Source organism: Chiloscyllium punctatum, chromosome 50 (genome assembly GCF_047496795.1).
Source record: "Chiloscyllium punctatum isolate Juve2018m chromosome 50, sChiPun1.3, whole genome shotgun sequence".
In the NCBI taxonomy this organism is placed as follows: domain Eukaryota; kingdom Metazoa; phylum Chordata; class Chondrichthyes; order Orectolobiformes; family Hemiscylliidae; genus Chiloscyllium; species Chiloscyllium punctatum.
The window spans coordinates 11,910,772-11,919,193 of NC_092788.1; positions in this window are offsets into that span (position 1 = coordinate 11,910,772).

Below are 8,422 nucleotides of genomic sequence, written 5' to 3' on the forward strand. Positions count from 1 at the left end.
GACACGCCCTGGGAAGAGCAGACTGACCTCACTCTGTCAATATAACACACCCAGGGAAGAGCAGACTGACCACACTCTGTCAATGTAACACACCCTGGGAAGAGCAGACTGACACCACTCTGTCAATGTAACACACCCAGGGAAGAACAGACTGACCCCGCTCTGTCAATGAAACACACCCAGGGAAGAGCAGACTGACCCCACTCTGTCAATGTTACCCACCCAGGGAAGAGCAGATTGACCCCACTCTGTCAATGTAACACACCCAGGGAAGAGCAGACTGACACCACTCTGTCAATGTAACACACCCAGGGAACAGCAGACTGACCCCACTCTGTCAATGTAACACACCCAGGGAAGAGCAGACTGACCCCACTCTGTCAATGTAAGACACCCAGGGAAGAGCAGACTGACCCCACTCTGTCAATGTAACACACCCAGGGAAGAGCAGACTGACCCCACTCTGTCAATGTAACACACCCAGGGAACAACAGACTGACCCCACTGTGTCAATGTAACAAACTTGGGGAAGAGCAGACTGACCCCAATCTGTCAATGTAACACACCCAGGGAAGAGAAGACTGACCCCACTCTGTCAATGTAACCCTCCCAGGGAAGAGGAGACTGACCCCACTCTGTCAATGTAACACACCCAGGGAAGAGCAGACTGAACTCACTCTGTCAATGTAACACAACCAGGGAAGATCAGACTGACCAAACTCTGTCAATGTAACTCACCCAGCGAAGAGCAGACTGACCCAACACTGTCAATTTAACACACCCAAGGAAGAACAGAATTTCCCCACCCTGTCAATGTAACACACTCAGGGAAGAGCAGACTGACCCCACTCTATCAATGTAATACACCCAGGGGAGAGCAGACTGACACCACCCTGTCACTGTAACACTCCCAGGGAAGAACAGACTGACCAAACTCTGTCAATGTAACACACACAGGGAAGAGCAGACTGACCCCACTCTGTCAATGTAACACACGCAGGGAAGAGCAGACTGAATTCATTCTGTCAATGTAACCCACCCATAAAAGAGCAGACTGACCTCACTCTGTCAATGTGACTCACCCTGGGAAGAGCACACTGACCCAACTCTGTCAATGTAACACACCCAGGGAAGAGCAGACTGACCAAACTCTGTCAATGTAACACACACAGGGAAGTGCAGACTGACCCGACTCTGTCAATGTAACACACACAGGGAAGAGCAGACTGACCCCACTCTGTCAAAGTAACACACCCAGGGAAGTGCAGACTGACCCCAATCTGTCAATGTTACACACACATGGAAGAGCAGGCTGACCCCACTCTGTCAAAGTAACACACCCAGGGAAGAGCATACTGACCCCACTCTGTCAATGTAACACACCCAGGGAAGTGCACACTGACCCCACCCTATCAAAGTAACAAACCCAGGGAAGAGATGACTGACCCCCACTCTGTCAATGTAACACACCCAGGGAAGGGCAGACTGACCCCACTCTGTCAATATAACACACCCAGGGAAGAACATACTGACCCCAATCTGTCAATGTAACCCACCCAGGAAAGAGCAGACTGACCCCACTCTGTCAATGTAACACACCCAGGGAATAGCAGACTTACCCCACTCTGTCAATGTAACCCGCCCATAAAAGAGCAGACTGGCCCCACTCTGTCAATGTGACACGCCCTGGGAAGAGCAGACTGACCACACTCTGTCAATGTTACCCACCCAGGGAAGAGCAGATTGACCCCACTCTGTCAATGTGACACGCCCTGGGAAGAGCAGACTGACCTCACTCTGTCAATGTAACACATCCAGGGAAGAACAGACTGACCCCACTCTGTCAATGTAACACACCCAGTGAAGTGCACATTGACCCCACTCTGTCAATGTAACACAGCCAGGGAAGAGCAGACTGACCCCACTCTGTCAATGTAACACACAATGGGAGAACAGACTGACCCCACTCTGTCAATGTAACACACCCATGGAATAGCAGACAGATACCACTCTGTCAATGTAACACACCAAGGGAAGAACAGACTGACCCCACTCTGTCAATTTAACACACCCAGGGAAGAGCAGACTGACCCCACTCTGTAAACGTAACACACCCAGGGGAGAGCAGACTGACACCACCCTGTCACTGTAAAACTCCCAGGAAAGAACAGACTGACGCCACTCTGTCAATGTAACACACACAGGGAAGAGCAGACTGACACCACCCTGTCACTGTAAAACTCCCAGGGAAGAACAGACTGACGCCACTCTGTCAATGTAACACACCCAGGGAAGAGAAGAATGACCCCACTCTGTCAATGTAACCCTCCCAGGGAAGAGCAGACTGACCCCACTCTGTCAATGTAACACACCCAGGGAAGAGCAGACTGAACTCACTCTGTCAATGTAACACAACCAGGGAAGATCAGACTGACCCCACTCTGTCAATGTAACACACTCAGGGAAGAGCAGACTGACCCCACTCTGTCAATGTAACCCACCCATAAAAGAGCAGACTGTCCCCACTCTGTCAATGTGACACGCCCTGGGAAGAGCACACTGACCCAACTCTGTCAATGTAACACACCCAGGGAAGAGCAGACTGACCAAACTCTGTCAATGTAACAAACCCAGGGAAGAGCAGACTGACCTCACTCTGTCAATGTAACCCACCCAGAGAAGAGCAGAATGACCTCTTCTGCAAAGTTACTCACAGTGAACTGCAGACGTCCCCACTCTGTCAATGTAACCCACCCAGTGAAGTGCACATTGACCCCACTCTGTCATTGTAACACACACAGGGAAGAGCAGACTGACCCCAATCTGACAATGTAACACACAATGGGAGAACAGACTGACCCCACTCTGTCAATGTAACACACCCAGGGAAGAGCAGACAGATACCACTCTGTCAATGTAACACACCAAGGGAAGAACAGACTGACCCCACTCTGTCAATTTCACACACCCAGGGAAGAGCAGACTGACCCCACTCTGTAAATGTAACACACCCAGGGGAGAGCAGACTGACACCACCCTGTCACTGTAAAACTCCCAGGGAAGAACAGACTGACGCCACTCTGTCAATGTAACACACCCAGGGAAGAGCAGACTGACCCAACACTGTCAATTTAACACACCCAAGGAAGAACAGACTGACCCCACTCTGTCAATGTAACACACTGAGGAAAGAGAAGACTGACCCCAATCTGTCAATGTAACAAACCCAGGGAAGAGCAGACTGACCTCACTCTGTCAATGTAACACACCCAGGGAAGAGCAGACTGACCCCACTCTGTCAATGTAACACACCCAGGGAAGCTCAGACTGACCTCACTCTGTCAGTGTATCACACCCAGGGAAGAGCAGACTGACCCCACTCTGTCAATGTAACACACCCAGGGAAGAGCAGACTGCGCTCACTCTGTCAATGTAACACAACCAGGGAGGAGCAGACTGAACCCACCCTGTCACTGTAACACACCCAGGGAAGAGCAGACTGACCTCACTCTGTCAATGTAACCCACCCAGAGAAGAGCAGAATGACCGCTTCTGCAAAATTACTCACACAGTCAACTGCAGTTTTACCCCACTCTGTCAATGTAACACACCCAGGGAAGAGTAGACTGACCATACACTGTAAATGTAACAAACCCAGGGAAAAGCAGGCTGACCTCACTCTGTCAATGTAACACACCCAGGGAAGTGCAGACTGACCCCACTCTGTCAATGTATCAAACTTGGGGAAGAGCAGACTAACCCCAATCTCTCAATGTAACATACCCAGGGAAGAGCAGACTGACTCCACTGTGTCAATGTAACAAACCCAGGGAAGAGCAGACTGACCTCACTCTGCCAATGTTACACACCCAGGGCAGAGCAGACTGACCCCACTCTGTCAATGTAACCGACCCATAAAAGAGCAGACAGACCCCACTCTGTCAATGTGACACGCCCTGGGAAGAGCAGACTAAACACACTCTGTCAATGTAACACACCCATAAAAGAGCAGACTGACCCCACTCTGTCAATGTGACACGTCCTGGGAAGAGCACACTGACCCAACTCTGTCAATGTAACACACACAGGGAAGAGCAGACTGACCAAACTCTGTCAATGTAACAAACCCAGGGAAGAGCATTCTGACCTCACTCTGTCAATGTAACCCACCCAGAGAAGAGCAGAATGTCCTCTTCTGCAAAATTACTCACACAGTGAACTGCAGACTTACCCCACTCTGTCAATGTAACCCACCCAGTGATGTGCACATTGACCCCACTCTGTCATTGTAACACACCCAGGGAAGAGCAGACTGACCGCACTCTGTCAATGTAACACACAATGGGAGAACAGACTGACCCCACTCTGTCAATGGAACACACCCAGGGAAGAGCAGACAGATACCACTCTGTCAATGTAACACACCAAGGGAAGAACAGACTGACCCTACTCTGTCAATTTAACACACCCAGGGAAGAGCAGACTGACCCCACTCTGTCAATGTAACATACCCAGGGGGGAGCAGACTGACACCACCCTGTCACTTTAACACTCCCAGGGAAGAACAGACTGACGCCACTCTGTCAATGTAACACACCCAGGGAAGAGCAGACTGACCCAACACTGTCAATTTAACACACCCAAGGAAGAACAGACTGACCCTACTCTGTCAATTTAACACACTCAGGGAAGAGCAGTACTGACCCCAATCTGTCAATGTAACACACCCAGGGAAGAGAAGACTGACCCCACTCTGTCAATGTAACAAACCCAGGGAAGAGCAGACTTACCTCACTCTGTCAATGTAACACACCCAGGGAAGAGCAGACTGACCCCACTCTGTCAATGTAACACACGCAGGGAAGAGCAGACTGAATTCATTCTGTCAATGTAACCCACCCATAAAAGAGCAGACTGACCCCACTCTGTCAATGTGACACGCCCTGGGAAGAGCAGACTGACCACACTCTGTCAATGTAACACACCCTGGCAAGAGCAGACTGACCCCCACTCTGTCAATGTAACACACACAGGGAAGTGCACACTGACCCCACTCTGTCATTGTAACACAGCAAGGGAAGAGCAGACTGACCCCCACTCTGTCAATGTAACAAACCCTGGGAGAACAGACTGACCCCACTCTGTCAATGTAACACACCCAGGTAAGAGCAGACTGAACCCACTCTGTCAATGTAACAAACCCAGGGAAGAACAGACTGACCCCACTCTGTCATTGTAACACACCCAGGGAAGAGCAGACTGACCGCACTCTGTCAATGTAACACACAATGGGAGAACAGACTGACCCCACTCTGTCAATGTAACACACCCAGGGAAGAGCAGACAGATACCACTCTGTCAATGTAACACACCAAGCGAAGAACAGACTGACACCACTCTGTCAATTTAACACACCCAGCGAAGAGCAGACTAACCCCACTCTGTCAATGTAACATACCCAGGGGAGAGCAGACTGACACCACCCTGTCACTGTAACACTCCCAGGGAAGAACAGACTGACCACACTCTGTCAATTTAACACACCCAGGGAAGAGCAGACTGACCAAACTCTGTCAATGTAACAAACCCAGGAAAAGAGCAGACTAAGCTCACTCTGTCAATGTAACCCACCCAGAGAAGAGCAGACTGGCCTCTTCTGCAAAATTACTCACACAGTGAACTGCAGACTTACCCCACTCTGTCAATGTAACCCACCCAGTGATGTGCACACTGACCCAACACTGTCAATTTAACACACCCAAGGAAGAACAGACTGACCCCACTGTGTCAATTTCACACACCCAGGGGAGAGCAGACTGACACCACCCTGTCACTGTAAAACTCCCAGGGAAGAACAGACTGACGCCACTCTGTCAATGTAACACACCCAGGAAAGAGCAGACTGACCTAACACTGTCAATTTAACACACCAAAGGAAGAACAGACTGACCCCACTCTGTCAATGTAACACACTCAGGGAAGAGCAGACTGACCCCAATCTGTCAATGTAACACACCCAGGGAAGAGAAGACTGACCCCAATCTGTCAATGTAACAAACCCAGGGAAGAGCAGACTGACCTCACTCTGTCAATGTAACACACCCAGGGAAGAGCAGACTGACCCCACTCTGTCAATGTAACCCACCCAGGGAAGAGCAGACTGAACTCACTCTGTCAATGTAACACAACCAGGGAGGAGCAGACTGAACCCACTCTGTCAATGTAACACACCCAGGGAAGCTCAGACTGACCTCACTCTGTCAGTGTATCACACCCAGGGAAGAGCAGACTGACCCCACTCTGTCAATGTAACACACCCAGGGAAGAGCAGACTGCGCTCACTCTGTCAATGTAACACAACCAGGGAGGAGCAGACTGAACCCACCCTGTCACTGTAACACACCCAGGGAAGAGCAGACTGACCTCACTCTGTCAATGTAACCCACCCAGAGAAGAGCAGAATGACCGCTTCTGCAAAATTACTCACACAGTCAACTGCAGTTTTACCCCACTCTGTCAATGTAACACACCCAGGGAAGAGTAGACTGACCATACTCTGTAAATGTAACAAACCCAGGGAAAAGCAGGCTGACCTCACTCTGTCAATGTAACACACCCAGGGAAGTGCAGACTGACCCCACTCTGTCAATGTATCAAACTTGGGGAAGAGCAGACTAACCCCAATCTCTCAATGTAACACACCCAGGGAAGAGCAGACTGACTCCACTGTGTCAATGTAACAAACCCAGGGAAGAGCAGACTGACCTCACTCTGCCAATGTTACACACCCCGGGCAGAGCAGACTGACCCCACTCTGTCAATGTAACCGACCCATAAAAGAGCAGACAGACCCCACTCTGTCAATGTGACACGCCCTGGGAAGAGCAGACTAAACTCACTCTGTCAATGTAACACACCCATAAAAGAGCAGACTGACCCCACTCTGTCAATGTGACACGTCCTGGGAAGAGCACACTGACCCAACTCTGTCAATGTAACACACACAGGGAAGAGCAGACTGACCAAACTCTGTCAATGTAACAAACCCAGGGAAGAGCATTCTGACCTCACTCTGTCAATGTAACCCACCCAGAGAAGAGCAGAATGTCCTCTTCTGCAAAATTACTCACACAGTGAACTGCAGACTTACCCCACTCTGTCAATGTAACCCAACCAGTGATGTGCACATTGACCCCACTCTGTCATTGTAACACACCCAGGGAAGAGCAGACTGACCGCACTCTGTCAATGTAACACACAATGGGAGAACAGACTGACCCCACTCTGTCAATGGAACACACCCAGGGAAGAGCAGACAGATACCACTCTGTCAATGTAACACACCAAGGGAAGAACAGACTGACCCTACTCTGTCAATTTAACACACCCAGGGAAGAGCAGACTGACCCCACTCTGTCAATGTAACATACCCAGGGGGGAGCAGACTGACACCACCCTGTCACTTTAACACTCCCAGGGAAGAACAGACTGACGCCACTCTGTCAATGTAACACACCCAGGGAAGAGCAGACTGACCCAACACTGTCAATTTAACACACCCAAGGAAGAACAGACTGACCCTACTCTGTCAATTTAACACACTCAGGGAAGAGCAGTACTGACCCCAATCTGTCAATGTAACACACCCAGGGAAGAGAAGACTGACCCCACTCTGTCAATGTAACAAACCCAGGGAAGAGCAGACTTACCTCACTCTGTCAATGTAACACACCCAGGGAAGAGCAGACTGACCCCACTCTGTCAATGTAACACACGCAGGGAAGAGCAGACTGAATTCATTCTGTCAATGTAACCCACCCATAAAAGAGCAGACTGACCCCACTCTGTCAATGTGACACGCCCTGGGAAGAGCAGACTGACCACACTCTGTCAATGTAACACACCCTGGGAAGAGCAGACTGACCCCCACTCTGTCAATGTAACACACACAGGGAAGTGCACACTGACCCCACTCTGTCATTGTAACACAGCAAGGGAAGAGCAGACTGACCCCCACTCTGTCAATGTAACAAACCCTGGGAGAACAGACTGACCCCACTCTGTCAATGTAACACACCCAGGTAAGAGCATACTGAACCCACTCTGTCAATGTAACAAACCCAGGGAAGAACAGACTGACCCCACTCTGTCATTGTAACACACCCAGGGAAGAGCAGACTGACCGCACTCTGTCAATGTAACACACAATGGGAGAACAGACTGACCCCACTCTGTCAATGTAACACACCCAGGGAAGAGCAGACAGATACCACTCTGTCAATGTAACACACCAAGCGAAGAACAGACTGACACCACTCTGTCAATTTAACACACCCAGGGAAGAGCAGACTGACCCCACTCTGTCAATGTAACATACCCAGGGGAGAGCAGACTGACACCACCCTGTCACTGTAACACTCCC